Source organism: Pinus tabuliformis, chromosome 4_2 (genome assembly GCF_031772625.1).
Source record: "Pinus tabuliformis cultivar Carrire ecotype Pingquan chromosome 4_2, CPIR1, whole genome shotgun sequence".
Taxonomy (NCBI): Eukaryota; Viridiplantae; Streptophyta; class Pinopsida; order Pinales; family Pinaceae; genus Pinus; species Pinus tabuliformis.
In genome coordinates, this window is record NC_142304.1 from 628,051,918 (window position 1) to 628,071,206 (window position 19,289).

General features: G+C 34.0%; 1 pseudogene; it reads left to right on the plus strand.

Annotated features, from left to right (window-relative positions):
- The first annotated feature begins 17,293 nt into the window (after positions 1-17,293).
- LOC149170910 (uncharacterized) lies at positions 17,294-17,927 on the plus strand (annotated as a pseudogene).
- Positions 17,928-19,289: the final 1,362 nt, after the last annotated feature.

Sequence of the window (19,289 nt, forward strand, 5' to 3'; positions counted from 1 at the left end):
AGAGTTTTGTTATAAACGTGAGCCGAGTGATGATTTATATAGAGTATAAAATAAATTTTATATAAATATTTTTTGATATAAAAAAACAATAAAGTGTTTATTTAGAAAGGCTTTGCAAATCTTATAAAAGAAGAAATTTAGAGTTTTATAAGAGAAGATATTTTTTAAGAAAGATGGTTTTGTCTAGTTTCCAATCATAATTTTCATTTTTTTATAGGGAAAGATTATGATGTGTGGGCGATTAAGATGGAGACCACATTAAAGGCTTATGATATTTGGGATTATGTCATGAATTGATTTCTAAAACCTAAGAATGAAGCAGAAGAATGATCCTTCACTAATGGAGAGAGAACAATCGAAGAAAGACAAAAAGAAAAATGCACAAGCGTTCAACTTATCCAACAAGCAGTGGATCGAGCAATGTTCCAGAAAATTATGATGATGTCTTCAACAAATACAAGATGAGAGTCTTTGGAAAAAATCTATAAAGGTATCGCTAAAGTCAATATTGTTAAGTTGCAGAATATTAGAAGAGATTTTGAAAGTCTGCATATGAAGGAGACAAAGTACATCGATTCGTTCATGAATGGGGTCATGACTGTCTTAAATTAGTTAAAAAATTATGGTGATGATATTAAAGATCGAACAGTGGTTGAAAAGGTCCTCGGATATTTGTCTACCAAATTGGATGCTGTTGTAGAAGCCAAGGATTTTGAAACATTCATAGTTGATGAGTTGATGGGATAACTTCTATCCCATGAGGAAATGATATAAATAAATAAGGACTCCACTTTAGAAACCACTTTCAAAAGCCAGGTTTCTATTTCAAGAGACATAGGTTGAGGCAGAGGTAGATCGATAGGTAAAGGATGATACGAAAGACATGGTGGTAAGAGAGTTGGTCGAGAAGAGTATGAACATGAAACTGGAAGCAACAACAAAAGCTTTAACAATAATCAAAGAGTTGAAAAATCAAAGGTGAGATGTGATTATTACAATAAATTTGGTCTCTATGCTCGTGATTGTAGGAAGAGGATACCTAATCAAGGAAACCAAAGAGCTAATGTCGCTATAGAGAATAATAACTCCATGTTCCTAGCTTGTCATACCATGCATGAACCTTTTGATAATGTATGACTATTAGAAAATGGTTGCATTAACCACATGACAAGAAACAAAAATTTGGTTGCAAATTTGGATCAATTTATGAAGACAGAGGTAAAGTTGGGGATTAAAAAGACTGTGGATGTAGATGACAAAGGAGTGGTTAACATTATGACCAAGCAAGGGGAGCCAAAGTTAAATTTAGAGGTATATTATGTCTTTGGTCTCAAACATAATTTTATAAGTGTTGGTCAATCGACATAGAAGGGATACAAAGTTATCTTTCAAGGACAAGAGTGTGTTATATATAAAAAGCTCCTAGGTAAGCAACTGATAGAAAATGTGAAGATGATGAGGTACAAAATCTTTCCTCTAATTATGAATTATAGTGATCAGGTTAGTTATTTTATAGTTGCATGTTCTAACAATTATTGGTTATGACACTTTTGATTTGGACACCTGCACTTATCTGATTTAATATTGTTGTAGTAGAAATCGATGGTTAGAGGATTACCTCCCATCAAAGAACCTGCTAGTGCTTGTGAGTGTTACATATTGGGAAGGCAACACCATCAAGGTTTTGCGAAAGGGAGTTACATATAGAGAAAAGCAACCTCTTGAGCTTGTGCATATAGACATGTGTGGGCCTATGACGACATAGTCGATTGATGGAAGTTTCTACTTCCTCACTTTCATTGATGATTAAAGTAGAAAGATATGGGTTTACTTCTTGAAGAAGAAGTTTGAAAATTTTGCCAAGTTCAAAGGATTAAAAGCCTTATAAGAGAACCAAAGTAATCGAAAGATCAAGGTATTGATGTCAGATCATTTTGGAGAATACGATCAAACTAAATTCCATGATTACTGTAAACAACATGGAATTAGAAGACAACTTACAACCAGATACACACCACAACAGAATGGTGTAGTAGAGAGAAAGAACATGACAACTATGAACATGGCAAGGAGCATGTTGAAGGGAAGAAAATTTTCTAATAAGTATTGGGCAGAATCAACTACATGTGTTATTTATGTAATAAACGGGTCCCCTACAAAGAGTGTGATGAGAAAAGTACTAGAAGAAGCATGGTCAGGTATGTATTGTTGTGTATCTCATCTTAGAGTGTTTGGATGTGTAGGTTATACACATGTGCTTAAGGACCTAAGCGGTAAATTGGATGATAAGAGTGAAAAATGCATATTTACTAGTTATAGTGAACAATAAAAATCTTACAAATTCTATAACTGTGTAACCGAGAAGATCATAATCAACACAAATGTTGTGTTTAAAGAACATGAGTCATGGAATGGGAGTATAGACAAAATAATTGATGCATAAGCATCACTGATGAAAGAGGATGTAGAAGAGAAGAAGAAGTAAGAATCAAAAGAGAAGACACCACAAAGAACTCCAATATTTTTTGAGCAGCTTGGATCTTCAAGCAAATCAACAGATTGGAACTCTCCTAACAGTCAATCAGGTGATGAATCAAGAGATGGTACGAGAAAAATTAGAAGTCTAAAATATATTTATGATGATTTGTATGTTAGTTCAAACATTGCATTGTTGTCATTCAAACCTTCTTCCTTTGTAGAAGCAATCAAAGACGAAAATTGGGTGAAAGCCATAGATGAAAAAAATGGAGCTATTTAAAATAATGATACATGGGATTTGGTTCATTTTCCAAGGGATAAAAATAGCATTGGTGTGAAATGGGTGTACAAGAGAAATTTGATGAGGAAGGTGAAATTTACATATTTAAAATAAGACTTGTACAAAAAGGGTTCTCATAGAAACCTGGAATACACTTTGGAGAAACGCTTGCTCTCGTAGCCAAATTGGATACTGTAAGAGTAGTTCTAGTAACGATAGCTCCGAACAAGTGGCAAGTATATCAGATGGATGTGAAATCAGCCTTGTTGAATGGAATTCTACAAGAAGATATCTATGTGTAGCAATCTCCACAATATGAAGTTGAAGGACAAGATAAATTTTACAAGTTGAAGAAAGCACTTTATGGACTCAAGCAAGCACCAAGAGCCTAGTATAGTAGAAATGACTAGTACATGATCAAGAACAGATTTTGTAGAAGCAAAACTGAGCCTACATTATACATAAAGGTAAATGAGCATGGAGAATTTTTTATTGTTTTCTTCTATGTTGATGAAATGATTTATATAGGTGATCTTGAGTTAGATGAATTTAAAGCAACTATGATGAAATAATTTGAGATGATAGATCTTGGTCTCATGAAATATTTTCTTGGCATAAAATTTGAGCAATATGAAAAGGGAATTTTTCTTTGTCAAAATAAATATGCGAGATATTTGTTGAAACGATTTGGGATGGAGAATTGTAAACACGTCCCTGCACGAGTTGCAACGGGTACAAAGTTAAGCAAGGATGATGAAGAATGAAATTTCAATCCAACTCTATTCAAAGGATTTGTTGGCAACCTCATGTATCTCACAGCAACAAGACCAGATATTATGCAAGGAGTCAGTTTGATTTCTAGATATATGGAGACTCTAAAAGACACACATTGGAGAGAATGAAAAATAATTTTGAGATACATAGTAGGAACTAGAGATTGTGGCATAGTGTATGTAAGCAAAAATAAGAAGAATTTGATTAGATATACAAATAGTGATTTTGCAAGCAGTTTGGATGATAGTAGGTGCACTTTTGGTTATGTGTTCCATCTTGGTTCAAGTGTGATAGAATGGGCATCTAAGAAGCATCCTATTTTGACACCATCATCAACAGAAGAAGAATATGCAACAGCACCATCAAAAACATGTCAAGCAGTGTGGTTAAGAAGAGTATTGGATGGACTCAAGTAGAAACAACAAGGATCAATAAAAATATATTGTGAAAACATATCCGCAATTACACTATCCAAGAATAATGTGTTTTATCAAAAGAGCTAGCATATTGATACTAGATATCATTTTATTAGAGAACTTGTCAGCAATGGAGAAGTTCACTTGAAGCCTTGTAAATTTAGTGGTCAATTTTCTGATATACTCACATATCCATTAGAGAAATATGTATTTGAGTTTCACAAAGGAAACTTGGGTGTTGTAAGCCTATCTGAGCCATAGACGAGTAGGCATGTTTGAGTTGTCATGAGTCATGTACTAGTTTAGCTGTCATAATTAAGGGGGAGTATTAAAATATCTAATTACCCTTGCATGAAGAAGTTGGATACAATTAGAGAGTTAGTAAACTGAGTCATGTTGAGTCAAGTAGAGTTAAGTCATAGTCAAATTTAGTGTATGGTTGCATGTCAGGTTATTTTAGGAGAGTCACGAGTCGAAAAAGGTTTAAATACCCCTCGTCGGGTTCAGTGTAATCATCAAATTTGTGTGATCAATAGAAGAGCCAAAACTCGTGTGTTTTATGTGTTAAATGATGTTTTACCTCCTTCGCCATTACAACGCTGACACTAATGGCTTCAAGTCCGTTCTAGATTGGCTCTCACAATAAAGGTACCTAAGATTATTGTGGATAGTGGCCTCATCGTCCTTTTCCGTAAAGAAACCCTTAATACATGTGTTGAAAACAATCCTTCTCCACTAGGTGCACCAAGTATGTTGTGTTGGTCACTTCACATTTTTTTCCATCTCATTGACAAGTTGATCTCACTGAAGGTGACAAAACAAAACACTAGGTTTGCATGATCTTTGAGCCTTCACATGTAATTTATATCTCAGAATTGTGAAGTAGCAATTTCGAATAGACCTATGCAGGGCCAGGTTGGAATCAAAATTACAAAGCTAGAGAAAAGTGATTTAAATGACAAACATGAGGAATTTAACAGGATGAATCATGGTAGGTGCAACCCTCCCTCATGTTTATGTGTTAACGAATAGGATGGCATGATAAATGATCATAGTTCCATGTTACCCCTCATAGTTATGTTTTATTTTTTTCACAATTAATTATTACCGTAATCCACACCACTAATGTTTTCACCCTTATATACTTGCAGGGTGCATTATCAAGGTATCATTGGAATATGGTAAGAGTCCTTTCATAATTCACAAGAATATCGACCAACAACTTTTCCTTTTCTCTAAAGTCATAGGGTAAAGGGCCAAACTTCCGTTGACCCCTTTCTGAAAGTTAACTTGTTAAAAACAACATATCTTCAACTCCATTCTAGTCTCAGCACCCCTTTTTCATATCTAATTCACACCCAAACCTCCTAGTATTGTCAGTGACCTCTATAAATTTAATAGCGGATTCAACATAATGCTCCTCCCCTCCCATTTCCTCCATCTCAAAATGGAAATGCATTTCTCATGTCTATGGTCATCTTCTCACTTTGGTTGGTGAAATTGGAACTGACTTATGTTTTTTCCGTGTCTATGGGGATCTATTGAGAGTATTGCAGTGAGAGGAGCTCAGTATGTCAATAACAAGAAGCGTCTAGCTTGAAGTAATATTTTTAATCTCTATATAACTAAACTAGTTAAATCAAATTGCAATTCCAAATACTCAAAAGTAAAACATAAGTATTGATCATTTATTAGGCCAAATCTTAATGACTTACATGAAAAATGTAATATGTAGCCTTTGAAATGACACCCTTGCAACAACGACAATAGTTGTAAAAAAAATGTTTCCAAAATACCAAGAAGAAGAAATGATTTGAGTTGACTAGACCATTTATAGCAATATACAATTTGATTTAATTAGTTTTCAATAAGATTTTTGACATTACAAACACCTCCCTAAATACATCATTACAACATTTCATAGTTTGTTTCATGTACCTTAGTTCCATTATTTTTGGATTTTCCTTTATGATATTAAACCAACATAGATTCATCTTAACCATAGATCCAACATGAACCGAGAGGGATCAAATTTTTTCAAGTGCAAACTTATTTGAGAGTGCAAAGTAAAGTGTGTATTTTTTATTGTTTAAATTGTATTTTTATTGTTATAGGGATTACATAACATGTGCATTGAGCCATTTCATCCGCACACATTAAACTGTTTTTTTTGTTATCTCTCTCTCTCTCTCTCTCTCTCTCTCTCTCTCGATATATATATATATATATATATATATATATATATATATATATATATATATATATATAACCTTAACAATACCTTTCATTCATTCATCTATAAATAGGATAGTTACAAATGTATAAGTCATTAAGTGGCCTCAACCTACCCAGTGGGAAACCAAGTTTGTTGGCCACTGAACTGCATTATAAGCCATCCAAAACATAAATATTTTGAGTCTATATAACCAAGCCATATAAGGCTGATAGTCTGGAAACCAACTAGTAAGCATAACATTGAAAACATAAATGCTACTTGTCATGTACAACTAAAATTAAAATAAAATTAACGGGCATAACTTTGACCAACTATTCATATGACGATTCCACCGGAGCAAGATCTTTGGCATTTGAACCTGATAATTCAGATTACAGTAGACATGGAATATATCGCTCAATGCGGCCCAGGTGAGAATATGGATTTTGCAACTGGAGTTGAATGAGTTGGAGCTCTTTTTGGATGTCTTGGAGGCCTAGGTCAGGCTCACTTTGTGCTGTTGTATTGGTGGTCACAACCATTGCTTTTGGCCACTATTCATTTCATTAACAAGTAGAGATGGACAGACTGTCTATATAGGGTGAGATGACCACAGGTGTACCTAGGGTCCATGATTAGATCACCCCAATCTTCAGCTGGTGATTCAAGATCATCTTTCAAATTCAACTTTGCCTCCCAGGTCACTATCAATTATTTCACCTGTGCCGGGGTCCCTTCACATTATGTTTGAACTGTGGTATGAAGAATTTCATAGTTCGTTTTCAAACACCTCTGTCGCAAACTCTAACAGGAAAACGAACCAACTTCTTTACCTTTTCCATCTTGGTGTCTGCGGCCTAGACTGCCTCAACCCAAGGCTATGATTAATATATATTTTAAGCATTAATTCATATTAAAATATTTTATTGAAAACTCATATTGGATATTTTATTCTATATAACATTAAAATATTTTCTTTTAATATTTTTTTTGACTTACAGATATATCATAAGTTGATATCACGTGTTAAAATATTTCTGAAAAGTATAAGGTTTAAATATCTTACATATTTTTTTTACTTCTAATTACTTTACCTGAAATTATATTAGGTCATATGGACAACTAATTAAATACACATAACATTTTATTATTATTATTATTATAGCCGAAATTGCTTTTCTATTTAGAGAATGTTTCATTTTTATTTTAAGACCGACGAACATACTTACACATCACCTTGAAACTTGGCCATAGAATAAGCCTCTCGGCTCAATTATATTTTGGTTAAATTAAAAAATGACCATTAAGAAGTTTTTTTTTTTTTTAAACATTATTTTACTCATGTTATTCCATCTTAAAGGTTATTGATATTCTCTGTTGTGAAACTTTAAGGTTGGAGGATTTTTAATTTATAAAAGAGTGTTGTCAATGAAATTGATAGAGTAATATTTTAATTATATATCATACTAAATGTTGATGAAATGTAACCCAAAATAACCATTATTGACATAATGTTACATTTCTATAATTATTTTGTAAATTTGTAAATTGTGACTAATATTTAATTGGAATAATGATATAATGTTAAATTTCCTCAACTACTTTGTAAATTATAGCATTTACGCTTCCTTGATCCATATCAAGCTTATTGAGGAGAGTTTTTGGCGAAAATCACATCAAAATACATTTGTTGACACGTGTCGAACCAACAACTGTGGTTCATCGTCAGGACAAGATGAACCACACTTGCTGGTTCAAAACACATCGACAAATGTATTTTGATGTGGTTTTTGCTGAAATATCTCCTTAATATACTTTGTAAATTGTTACCAATATTTCATTGTAATAATTTGTCACTGTAGATTTTACAATATTTTTGGAAGCTTCTATTAGAGAGTCTATTACATTAATTCTCACATTTAATATTATTAACATAGCAGTCAAAATTATGAACATAACTCAAAATGAAATGAAAGAATGAAACAAATAAACACACCATCAATAAAAATGAACACAAGATATGATCTAGAAAACAAAATATGGGATATAAACTAGCTAGAAGGCAAGTTCTATGCTATGCTCTCTTTTTCTCAATTATGAAATGCAAGTACAAATAAATGGGCACTCACTCACTATGGAATTACCATGCAATCTGTTACATTAATAACTTCTACAAAATCTTCTATCACCTCTTTTATGTTTCAATATCCCACTTCTAGATGCCCTTCTCAACTCCAAAACAATAACAATACAAAAATAATGGAATCTCTTCCTTTCCTAGTTAACCAATATTAAAAATAGCCAATATTTAGGTTTAGGGTGAGGCTTTTTGCATGGCTCAACCCTGAATTAGCTTTACCTATATGAAACCATTAGAATATTCTTAAAAGTCAATTCATTAGTAGACCTATGTATGTGAATAATGGGAGCTAAAATGGCATCCACTTAGTACCCTAGTGGTCAACACAATATGCGAACTTGCAAGAGACATAAATTTTTGCAAATGGAGACTAATTGAGGTCAATTTTGTAGCATAAGAAATATTTGTTGGGTAGTATAACATCAAGGTACTAATATCCATTTTCAATAAGTTTTGACCCAAAAAAGTGTCATTTGACGCCTCAAACCAAATCTAGAAATTGGTATTCCAAGATCACCAAATGAGAACCTGCTACTAAAATAATCAAAATATTCACATGACCTAATGTTAGAAAACAATTAACCTTTTGTCTTCCTTTCTCTAGAGGTAATCTAAGGAAACTTTATTTATACAATATTTTAACCACACACACACACTAATGAATACCGATTTTGGGGTCTATCAATTTCATAACCCACAAGGTTCCAGGATTGAAGCCATATGGGGATGAAATTGATCAACCCTAGAATCAAGGTGTGGTATTCCTGCGTGACTTGTGGTAGGGATCTTGCGACAGACACCCCATCGGCTCATGTATTTTGGCTCAGACCTTTGACATCTTAGTCCACCTCCTTTAGAACCTCTTGATCTTCCTATGGTCATATGGATATTGCACGCTCCTCATGATGATTCGACCAACAACGTCAATTATATAATTGCCACAACAACTTCTACCCAACTGTAGCTAGAATTTATCTTTGTACAAAAAATATTTTCCTGCTCTGATACTACCCAAAATAGATCAATTCTAGGATCTAGGTATCTTAACTGCTAATGAATCTAATTTCTTGAGTGTGTGGGATATCAGCCTGCAAAACTCAACTCCTCTTGATAAACTTGCAACAAATAAACTCACATGCTTCTGAACCCCGTCCCCTCCCAAAAATGAATTTACAAGACCTACATATTTGAAACGCCATCTTTATGCTACCTTGAAGGGCATGAACCTTCACTCAAAGCTATCCAATAACCTAAACTTGTGGTCCAGTGCTCCGCCAACATGGGTTCCTCAAACCAATGAATGTATTTTATTGATGAAATAACGATGCATGAAGTTTTAGGCCCACAAATAATTGGAGGTCTGCAGTTGGAATTATTCAAAACAATTGATGGTCAACCCCAATTTCCATTCTCTAATGAAGGAGCACTAGTGTAGGGCCTAACCAACCAACTTGGTCCCACCCGAAGCAGGGGTTGAGCTGGTTGTCTCTTTCTCGATATTCCCTTCATTTTGGGGCCTAATCATGCGCTTCTCACTACCCTCCTTTTTCTAACCAACCGTGACTGATTTCCAACACTATATTTTGTGTAGTTTAGTCATTGGTTTTCACGCCCCTTATGTCATGATCTCTGGCTCTTCTAACTAACCTGTTTCGATAATGCCTCGCTAACCATTCATCCTTTTTTTGGTAATGCATACCTACATTCTTGCCTTCTTGTCTATGGTTCCTAACATCTCTTGGTGACACCTTCACTTGAACTTGGCCTGTTTGGACCACCCTTCTCCACTAATTACAATCTCTACAATTATAAAATTGTCGCGTCCCTCACTCAAACAAAATATTATTTCCCCATATCCATGGCTAATGCAATTTTTCTCGATTAGTTGTACCTTTCCATTGCTTGTCTTCCACCTTTTGTTGTATCTTCTCTTAGGAAACCTTCTTTCCAACAACAACATCATGTTAATATTGATGTCTAATCCTACCTTCAGCTAGATTTTACTCTCGCACATTACTAATCTCGTGCTTGAAGATATTCATGATCTCCTCATCATGTGCTTCATTGCTACATCTCATGCAATACCATCTCGGTCTTCTTCAACATCATGTATCACTGAGGTTCAACTCGTACTCAAAAGTGAGATATAACCATAACCTCCACGGACACCTCATCGACTCTTATTCTCTAGCTCATACTTTTGGCATCACAGGTTCAACTCATTGAGAACTCTCTTCAACTTCCTCTTCTCCTCCATTTGTTACATTCTTTCTGACCTCTCTCTACAATTCTAACCACAACTACAACTATGGAATTGTCATGAAAACGTGTACCCAACTACAGGAGGAAGTTGCTCTTATGTAGGAAATTTTTCTCGCTCTTTAATACCACTGGATGAAAATTAAACCAGCGTAGTCCTTTATTTTTCTCCCCAGAAGGTCCTCAATTTAGGACCCATGGGTCATGGCCCACAACTCGTTGCTTTTGACATGCAACAATTGTATTTTTGCCATTTCAAACCCAAATTGTCATGCAATATTTCCCAAAATCACTTGAGCCCAAACACCAATTTGGGAGTCTGAGAAAATCAAACGTTGTGCACTCTCAGCTTCTTGGCCTGACCAAAACAAGTTCTAATGGTGCATCATGAGGTTTCTGGACAAGTCTCGACTTGTTTCCCTATCCATTGGGCTGACTAATTCCTACCCCCGCCTGATTAGAATTATGAATAAGGTTGGGTTGTTGAGCTTCTTCTTGCAACCTTCAACTCCATGGTGCCTGACTAGTTCAAGGCTTAACCAATCGATTGATCCCACTCATGTTTGGAACTCGCTTGAGTATTCGGCCTAGGTTTGGAATCAATCGGTTTCCTAGACTTGCACTCTTTCCTCATTTTCTTCTTGATGGCCCTTAATAATTCTTTTCAGTGCTTTGACTTGAACCTAATACCTCGCTTGAGTGATTCCTCCTTGGACCACTTCGATACAACAATAAATTGAATCTCCAGGCCTGGAAAAAAATATGGACATGATAACATATACATAAACATGATTCAAATAAACATGGAGGATATATATTAAAAGAAATAAAATGATTGCAATCATGTCCTCTTAGTCTGAAAACCCTTAGCCTAACTCAAAATTACCCTTGTCATGATTCTCAGCCTAATTTCTTCATTATACTGACTGCTTTTCCTTCTAGAACGCTTTTAGGAAGAATAAATAAGAGATACCCAAAATAACCCTAATAGAACGATGATCTCATTATTTCCAACTAATCACCTTCTAGAGGCTTTACAAATTCATTTACATTCTACATAAAACTAAAAAAAATTGCCCTCTTCCACTGCGTGCCATTTCATCGTTTTCAAAGCATCTGGAAACCAACCATGGTTTTAGGTGGGCTTTATGCCCCTGCAACACACACATAGACACACACACACATTTATGTGTGTCTAAAATATTGCGTGCCAACACAAACTATTTAAGGTTTGGGCTTAGATAAAACTATCAACCAGGAATTTAGTATATCCACGTACTATTTCTTTTATGGAAAACTTCTCAATTGAGAGATGAAGAGAGACACTCTATTGAGATATTTTATCAACTACGAGTTTTTTCTCAACTTGAAAAAGAAAAGTTTCCTATAATTTTTAGGAACTTGTAACTTCTACAAAGGTGAGCATTTGTAATTTTTGTAATTCATTTGTACGAACCAATAAAAACATATTAATGTTCATATATAATTTAAAATGATATAAGAATGTTTGAGTTTCATTAAGAATTATTATCTATAATTATCTTTTCTAAACTTTATCTATTGAGAATTTTATATTTCTAAAAATTGCTTGAAATGAAACCCATTATCATCAAAATCTCGGTACTATTATTTAAAAACAAAACAAAAAAATGAAATAGCTTTGCACTTCCTTGCATCATAATCTTCAAAAGGGTATTTTGTTAGTTTTCTTGGAAGTGAACACACCAAAATGAAAATGGTTCCCACATAGATGTGTATATTCAACATTATTTTTTCTCTTTCACTCTATTTCCATAAAACAAAATGGATAAAAAAATTGGAAATATCATCAAAGCTCTAGCGCAATCCATACACATTGTGAAAATTATATTTGTTTACCATAGTATGTGTAGGTTTCTTATTATTTTTACCTAATATCCTTTATGTTTACAAAAATATATTCTTTTACATAAGAATAAGGAGGGGAAATTTTCTATAAAACTTGCTTTCACTTTAACGTGAAATTCTCAAACAATAAGTTGATGTGGAAAAAATGGAAAATTCTCTAAGTTTCTTTCTAAAAATAAGTGTTACCCATTTTCATGTTTTAACTCTCTAAATTTTTCATTACTTTCTTGTGAAAGACGAGTTTCATTCCTCAGAGAAGGCTTTAGTTAAAAGACTTGTTGCACTTTGTTTCGACATGCCATTGTTTTGTTAATGAAGGCGATTTTATATTATTAGTCTGTGCCCTCAGGGCTGGAAGGGACTATAGTAATCAATTGAAGCTTTAATATTAATCATGCACAAAAAATGATGACCATAATTGTGTTTCAAACCAAAGTTTAACAAAATTTAAATTGACATTTTTCTTTTAACTAATGTTTATATGGACGACATTTTAATGGTAACCAAAGTTTTGGTTCATTATCTTTCTTGGCCTCTTCACAAGGTCAGATGTGCACATTTGCATTATGATACATTAGGATAAAAGAATAGGTTCAATTACATTTGTCAATATTTTCAATTACATTAGTCTCTAGTCAAGTAATGGTAACATTACTTCTTCAACATTTAATGTTTATTGTAAATTTTTCCCAGTTTGATATTTACTAGAAACATTCCCACTTTCCCACCTCGACATCTAGGTATATGGGCTTTTCCTTGGCAAACTCTGGCATGTTTTACCTAGTGCAACTCCAATGACGCAGAGACCTCTCATCTTGGATGATATCCTGCAAATATTTAGTTGTGGTATTGTGAAACATGAACTACGTATATCTATGCTCAATCAGGTGAGGGGCTGATTTTAACTCGCTTTAGCGAGAGCCTGAGTGTCAGTTCAACCAGAAATAGTGTATATTACAGCCCACAACAATGGCTAGCTAGTTTTAACCCACAACTTAAGCGTTAGAACAAAATCTTTACTTACGTCATCCAAAGGCGGCCAGACTATCAATATCAGAATGGGGAAAAGGAGGTTGGTTGGGCATAACTTCTTAAGAAATTCCTATGACTTGAAGCTTAATGGGTAGGGCCTTATTTCTTGTTCACACAAGAGCCTGCAACAACCACAATGATACGCTTCCTTTTGGATGCTAAATAGGCTCCTCGTACCTGTAGTTTCTTACTCGGGATATAACATCCCCAAATCCCATGATACTCATATATGTTCAATGCACTGTAGATAGGTGAACACTTACATATAAAAGTATGGTAGTCCTATAAATCATGAGTTGATTCTTGAGGCACGATATGACCATGAGTTGTTGTAATCTAGTAGAGCATTTACTTGGATATTCACTCATGATTCTTGAGGCATGATATGACCATGAGTTGTTGTAAGCTAGTAGAACATTTACTTGGATATTCATGCAACTGATAACTCCTGGGTACCACTGGGTTTGGAAGATGGTAAGTACACCTTCATAACCCTTGGCTGATAAATTTCTCATTTATTTAGCGTTTTCCATTGCCTGAAGATTTTTTCCATTCTCCATTTCCCTTAACCCAAGAGCATGTAAACAAGGTGCTCTCCACCTTTCTCATATTTTTCCTTAAGTTAGTTACCACTTTTTTCCTTAAGCTAGTTACTAGAAACCCTTTGACATAACCCCTTTTACCAAGCCCACCAAGTACACAAGAAGGAAGAAACCTATAATCAGAGGAAACAAAAGCCTAAATATGTCCAACCTATATCCTTGAACCTTTCCATCTTTAACCTTCATAACCAACCAAAAAGGGAAAGGAATACCACCTTCCGCAATGCATAAATTGCAGGTGATGGTTCTGCTCCAGTCATGAACAATGTGCACAAGATCAGACGATAAGGTTAAGGTAGTGGGTGCCTTCCTTACATATGTATCAATAATTATTCTCAAGCTTCTAAAGGTAGTTCGCAACTAATTTATCACTATATAAACAAATACACTCAACTTTTAAAAGGTAGCTTGTAAGAAGGAACATTGATGCAAGAAGGTATCGGAGGAAGGATTTATTAATGCAAGCAGGTAAAATTCCTTATTTATTACCACATACGATTAATAATGCCCTAAATCACTTAATTTACTTTCCTTCTACCCCATGTATTGACATATTAACATGCTACAAGGTTAAGTGGTGTGGTTTAGGGCCTTGCATGCTATGTTATGGAGGAGGTGAGGCACGTGGCCATCATGGGAGGGCCCACATGGTCCATCAAGATTTTACTTATTTATTTATTTTTAGGCACTTTAATGACTTTGTGGACCTAAACTTTCAGCTAGTTATTATTTCTGCAAAGCTGGTTTGAAGCTCTTAGTGTTAGAGTTAGTAGAGAAACAATGGTCGACTCTTATGAGATGGCGATATGGGGAGACTTATTTTTACCTTATGTAGCTCTATAAACACTTTTTGTATGCCGATGAAGACAAATCTCCTAAAAGCATATGATCCTTATTCATTCTTACAGTACGAATTTGGCTTGAGATCTTGTTTCCAGAGAGGTTTGCAGCTTTAATATGTATAGGTAGAATACTGACAAATACCATATTACTACAGTTTCTATGTATCTATGTCACACTTCCACTCTATATCCTTGTGACACAGGTCAATCATTTGTTTTTCATTGAAGACACAATCAATTTGGCTGTTTGGGTATTTTGATCAAACAAGTAAGGCTCATTGTATAAGCTTGGATTTGTTGATCCCTAAATTGGCCTCATCTAATTTAAATTCAAAATCAGAACCCTTGTGCTCTACATTCCCCCTATATGTTTAATTCTTCCATGATCTGGATTTTGGCATTAGGGAAATAACTTTCCAAAGCGAAATCATTTACAGGGTCGAGGCCCTCACATTGAATATGAAAATTTGCATAGTTAGCAACTTTAGACATTGGTTTCTTGATCGACTAACTTCATCAATATAACAACAGAAGGATGTTAGGGTAACGGCGCACACTCATTTATATATAATTTTATGGTCCTTGTGTATTCTTTAATGGATGCATTTGGAGCATGCATTTTTTAGTATGAAGTAGAGTGATTGAGTTTCTATTTCTCGTATATTACCACATTTTTCTCATATTTACATAGTATATTATACTTGCAATATGGTCACGGAGACATCAAAGCCCATATTCATAATTGATAAGTTTGTGTGTTGTCCTATTAAAATTGATAATTTTTTGTGCTTCAATTGTGATACTTCTATACATAGAAATGCAAATCAACTTTATTTAGTATACAAATGTATACTAAAAGTAGCCTTCAATTTTGAAGAAAAAAGTTTAAGAGGATTTAGATCATATTATGTTTATTTTTTGCACTCGAAGAACCCTTGTTTCATTTTCTTCATTGTATAATTTATGATTGACATCTAGACCACAGTCCCTATGGAATTCTTGACAGAAAAGTAGACAAGCCGATGAATTTACAAAGAATTATGAGTTGATTACTACCCCTTTGTACCTAAATATCACAAAATATAATCTATTCAATAGGTAAATTTATCAACTATCATTTTTATTTGATTCACCTTCCTAGCTTCTTAATTAAGTTTAGATCCCTACCAGTCATTTGGGGTGTGTTTTAAAAAAAATATTTGAGTAGAGTGCGACATTAATTGAAAACATAAATATACAAGAACATTACCTTTTTCTGCTTTTTCTTTGACTTAACAGATTGTTTCTCTTCATTCTTATTTTGTGGGGAACCTGCATCCGATAGTAATATAGACTCCAAGTCTTTCAATGTAAGCTATTCACTACCATCCTCGTCATAATCCGAAAAAATACATATATGTGAGCTTATCAAAAGGGTAAAACGGAGGAATTTCACATCTATGTCAAACAAATACATGTATTCATAATTACTGCATACCTTGTAAAAGAAATTATAATTGATAACTACTCCACCAAATATTTCTCCTCCAAAGTCATTCCTAACTTTTCACTCTATCAAAACATTACTTCTATCAATATTTCCAAGTCTATTCCCAGATGAATATGGTACAATACTCTCAACTTTCTCCTCATTCAATTGAACCTGAAATTCAACAACATATGTGTTCTCATATGATATCTATAATTTAGCATGTTCCATGATGTTCCTACATTGAATTTTCAAATAATTTATTGTCTTTGTCTTTTCTAGATTTCTTGTTATCCATTGTAGATAAGCCAATCTAAATTTCAGATCCTAACTTCTGTTTTGTCTAGGTGTATGTACCTCTGAATTTTTTGCCATTGATATTTTTTGTACCTCTACTTTGTCATCTACATCAATTACAATGATTCTCGCCATCATATATTTTTTTGGAGTGCATACAATTCTTCCAGATCTATTGATTTTGTCTTTTCTATAAGAATATTGGGACAATGTTTTCAATTTTGTGGGTGTTTTCTTCTTTGATGAATCAAATTTAAGACTTTTCTTCACTCTTGAATGTTGTTTTTCTAGATCCTAAATGATCCTACCCACTAATTTCTCTCAAGTTCTTGTTAGATTTTAATTGTTTTCCATATATATAAAGAACTTCCACTCTATCATGTCCGATCGGGCTACTTAGCTCCGTTATGATAAGGATCTATAGTAAGAGAGGGAAAATTATGGCACATGCTTGTAGACTAATATTGACACAGCAAATGACAGTCAAAAGAACTCATTATAAATTACTTTATTTAATTTATATCTTCATCATTTTAATATATTTTATTCTGATACCTTACATGTAGATGCAATTGTTATACATTTGTGTTTTGAGAGCAGGCAATGGGCAATAGAGTTTTCAGGTCTCAGGTTGATCAGAGTTCAAAATAAATCAAATATTGCATCCCAATGGCAACATCTAGTACTTGACAGGCCCTATTAAGGAAGGGGAGGTCATGAAGAAATACCCTAGATACATGGTATGTCATTCTCAGGCTTTCCACATAGGGAAATCCATTGTTTCTATTCCCTCAAATGAGTCTTTGAAATTAGGTCACACTTAGTTCATTTTCCCAAGAAAAATTTTTCAATGTGTTCTCACAACCTCCACAGTTTCTTCTTTCATTTCAAAGGTGTCAGTGGAAAATCATGCCAGCCACACATAGGTTAGTGCTATAAGGAAAAAATCATTTATGTTCAAATGGCGGCCAAGGCCTTCAAGATCGTGAAAAAGAAGGGAAACCCTCTACAAGTCAAGATCTCCACCCACTTTCTCAATGGTTTCTCAAACATTAATGAGACCTCTAGTGGCTACCATGGATACAAAAGTTCCAAAAAGAGGCTATCTGATAGTTACCAGTTGATGGATTATGGCAACTCGTGGTCAATAGATTTTCTTATTTTTATCTATTTTTATCCACTTCACCTTACCCATTTCATAGCTTTTTGCGAGGTTAATTCATGTCTCAAACTATGAAGGTATGATAAATTGGCGATGTCTTGTTGAATACTGATTAATGAAACATAGTCCTAAGCGGAACGCTACCTATAACACATATTTCATTAAATTTGGAATTAAATGATGAATCTAGAATTTCAAAATAACCAAAAAACTCAATTCTATTGATGTCATTGTAATAAAAAATTTCCAGATTTAATGAAATATGTGTTCTATGCAACTTTATAACTAAATATTTATTGTAGAATCGAGATAATGATGAAAAACATGCTACAAATCAGCACATGACTATTGATGAGCTCAGAGTGCTATTATGGGAGAAGGATTGTAATGGTGTTCAACCAACAAGAAGCTGATGGATCGATATTATTGCTATATTTTACATTCTGTTTCAGCATTAACGATTGTTGTATATTTGCGGGCAGACAGAGCTATCGAACCTTTAAGTTTTTTAGTATTATTTTTGTAACAAGGCAATGTATAAGTAATGGTTAAGGACGTTGAAATGCATACAATTGATCCAAAAGTGTAACAACACACTTTACTGTATTTTCTTTCAATTAATGCAATTCTGATTTTCTTGAGCACTAAATAATCTTCGATCTTTTTCCATAGCCCTGATCGGAGAGTCAAGCCCACTCTCCTGATCAGGTGTTATTGGATTAGTTGTGTGTATAGATTTATGTTGGTTGTGTTCACTTGCTTTATTGTTGTGATGATTTATTGATCGCATTATTGAGAATTTATATTGTTTTTACTCTAATTTGTTGTTACTGTTATTTACTTACTGTTACTATTATTTTCTTGTTGTTATTCAATTATTATTCTTGATTGACTGCTCAATACTAGGTAGGGAACATGTGCCTTGCATAGAATCTGCCTTGTAGCCTTGAAACAATTAACGATGGTCGGGTTGACAACTAATGTGCAGAAGGTTGAATTCCATAATTCATATCTGAACACCAATATTTTGGCCATAGGAACACTCTCTCACCCTTATTAGGTAGTTCTTACCTGTTTGAGGGCCTGAGCTAAGATTTTGTGGTTTTCTTTTTCGTTTTTTAGGAACATTGTCTTTCCCTAATTAAGGATTTTTTACATCTTTCAGGGCCCTAGCTTTAAATTTTGTGATTGGGTTATTTTCCTTTCCTATTTCTTGATTTTAGGGACACTCTCTCACCCTCGTTAGGTGAATTTTGCACTAAACCTCTTCCAGGGCCTGAGATTAAATTGTTGGATTGTTTTTTTTTTTTATTAATTATAGGGGTCATCATGTCATCCTAGATAGGCAAGTTTCTCTACCATATTCCAGGACGTGAGCTCTAGATTTGTTTGGATGTTTTTCTTTCACTTTCAGATTGCATGAACAAAGACACAAAT